Genomic DNA, 3,081 nt, shown 5'->3' on the forward strand with positions numbered 1-3,081 from the left:
CCTGTAGTACCAGCTACACAGGGGGCTCAAGTGGGAAGATTGTTGAGCTCAGGAGTTCCCGGCTGCAGTCAGCTGTGATCACATTGCTGCACTCCAGCCTGTCTCTTAAAAATAAAAGGATGAAGAGTCTTGAGTTTGAAAACCTCTGCTCTAAAGGATACAAGGTGCAGTAAGTCACAAATTCTTGCTCTTGGGTTTGTAGTCTTGCTGTGAATGTGACATATTAGAATTTTTTAACATTTAGCTCTTTATGTTAAACTGTATATATTTTTAGATAAAATAAGTTTGTATCCAATTATAAGCGATCCCAACAATCTCTCTCTTTCTGGTTACATTATTATTTTATAGGCTTGCATTTCTGTTTTCTACCCAGCATACCACACTGCATCACACCACCCTGTAATGACAGGATTAGCAACAATTCGTGTTTGCATAGCCTGTGACACTTTACAAAGTGCTCCCATGTACATTATGATATTTGATCTTTACCACAGCCATATAAGGTCAGCAGAACAAGTATCATGATTACCAGCGCTGACATTCTCCTGGCACACACCAGTACATTTGTACTGGCTGCTAAAATAACAAGATGCTCCTGTAAAAGCTGCTACCCTGAGCCCCAGGCACCCCCTGCCACTCTGTACTGCCATCTCCTCATGACACTGCAGCTAGAAGGTTAATACAAGGCCAGTGTCATATCTTACTGGGTGGTGCCCATGCTGATACTGTTGGTCACATGTTTGGACTCTCACCTCTTAGCTTTCTGCTCATGAGGCATTGAGGCTTCAAGAATAAGTGACCTGCTCATGGTCTCCAATCAGAGTTTTCGGGAATCAAAGGCCCTCATCTTTTAAATTACATTTTTTTTTTTGAGACAGGCTCTCACTCTGTCACCTAGGCTGGAGTGTAGTGGCACAATTACAGCTCACTGCAGCGTTGACCTCCTGGGCTCAAGTGATCCTCCCACCTCAGCCTCCCCAGCGTGTGCCACCACACCTGGCTAATTTCTGTAATTTTGTAGAGATGAGATTTTGCCTTGTTCCCCAGCCTGGCCTCGAACTCCTGGGTTCAGGCGATCCTCCTGCCTTGGCCTCCCAAAGTGCTAGGATTACAGGCATGAACCATCTTGCCTGGCCCCGTGATCTTTTCCTGAACCAAGGAGTAGAATGACAAGCCTCCACCTCTGTTCATTTTTCCTGCCTCTGTGCCTTGGCATCTGCTGTTCCCCCAAATGACCTGGAGCACCCACCCATGGAGCCTTCTTCTGGCACCTGAGCCCACGCCACTCTTCCCCCTCTAAACTTCCCTTCAGAACACCTCACTGAGTACTACATGCATCAGCTTTACTTAGGAGGTGGACTGGGGAGGGCGTGCCATAATGAATCACACATGTAAGTTTTCTATTTTCCCTCAAAGATGATATGCTTCTTGAGGAGAAGGACCATGTCTTAAAATCCCAAATTATGCCAATGTGATGCACGTAATGGGTTCTTCAAAAGCCATAAAAAATACTCACTGGTGGCAGATTATCAGATGCAGAGCACCGGATGTCTCAGGCAGGAAGATGCAATCACACAACAGTTTCTGCTCTTTTTTCTCTTGTTGGTTTTCCACCCACATAAAGTTTCATACACATGTACACACTCGTGAAACAAGATCTGCATGACTCCAAATTTATTACTCCGGTGCCCTTGAACATTTAAGGAAAGGCTTTCATTTGACAGTTACATGATTGGTGTGTGCTCACTCCTCATACAATTTCTTTGAGTATAAATATTTTAAAAAGAATAAAGATGAAGGGTATAACTCTGACGAGTTAATGGGAAAGGGAGTTTCTAAGTGGAGCCCTTCACTCTGACTGAGAGTGTCTGGTTGGAAAGTCACTGGGAGAATAAATCACCTGGCTGCACAGGGTCAAAGGCTGCCACGTCCATCAAGGGCTCTCCTGGGACAACAGAATCATCTTCAGAAAACATCACATGAAATCCTCTCCATCTATGGTGGCAGACGGTGTGGGATGACCCTGATGAGATGAGATGGTTTCTAATTTCTGAGACCTGACAGCCTGAGATAACGCGGACCACAGCCGCGGCCGGGAAGATCTGCGGGGACATGCTCCAGATGGAAGAATGTGTCTGGGCCTGAGGCAACTGCACACAGAAACTGGGGATCTTCAAGGGGGTTCCCCGAGCTCACTGCTGCTCCAGAGCCTCTTTCTATTCTGCAGCAGGGGCTTCTCTTTTGAGAGTCTTTGGAGGAAGAAACCGTTTCCATCCTACTTGATTCCGAAGCTGCCTGTTTGTGGCTGGTGATGCACCTTGACCTGCAGTTTGCTTCTCTCTTGAGAAAGACACTGTGAGAACATGGAGAGGGAAGTGGGAGGATTAAAAATGACAAAGACGGGAGAAAGGGGGAAGAGGAGGCTGTGAGAAAAGGAAGTGAACAAGAGTTGCCCAGCCAGCACAGAGGAGTCCTGGGCCTGCGGGGACATGCAGGCACCTGGAGGTGCAGACAGGATGGCTCAGGGGTGCTCCGTGGGCCCAGCACCTACAAGTTTGCTTTTCTAGGACTGGAGGCAAGAAAACAACCTGAAGCATAAAACTTGCTGTCCCTTTGCTGATGTCAGAGTGGAGAAGTTGTAGGTGTGAGCAGATGTGCTCTGTGGCTGGGCAGAGACAAGAGCTGCGGGAGTGCCAGCCCTGAGGGGCCCAGGGTCTTCAGGCTACCTCCCATAGACCAAGCCTCGTGGCTGGTGCCTTCTCTCTCTGCATTTCTCTCTCTCAATCCCTCCCCACCCCACACGCAGAATGCCACGCCACGTACCCTCTTTCCACTGTGCTCCACTCTTGCCTGAAGGTCTCAGGTGAGACACTCCACTAAATTTAAAAACTCATCTTAAAGGCTCTGCCCATGAAATATCTATGTCTTAACAGGCATTTTAAAGACAGGGCCACACCCTTGGCAACACCAGCCCCTGAAGCAGCCAGCAGTGGAAGCAGCCTGGGTTTTTTGTCCCTAGACCCCACCCTGAGGTCCTGCACCTGACTCTCCCTTGCATGCTCAGGGTTCTGGTCTTTGCTC

General features: G+C 48.1%; 1 long non-coding RNA gene across 1 annotated transcript; it reads right to left on the bottom strand.

The window, feature by feature from the left end:
* Positions 1-1,657: 1,657 nt before the first annotated feature.
* On the bottom strand, positions 1,658-2,854 carry LOC105524480. Its single transcript, XR_001003770.1, has 2 exons — positions 2,824-2,854; positions 1,658-2,353 (listed from the first exon to the last, which is right to left on the bottom strand). It is a non-coding gene; the product is annotated as an uncharacterized LOC105524480 (long non-coding RNA).
* Between the last annotated feature and the right edge of the window lie 227 nt (positions 2,855-3,081).

This window comes from Colobus angolensis, unplaced genomic scaffold (assembly GCF_000951035.1).
Source record: "Colobus angolensis palliatus isolate OR3802 unplaced genomic scaffold, Cang.pa_1.0 Scaffold5, whole genome shotgun sequence".
In the NCBI taxonomy this organism is placed as follows: Eukaryota; Metazoa; Chordata; class Mammalia; order Primates; family Cercopithecidae; genus Colobus; species Colobus angolensis.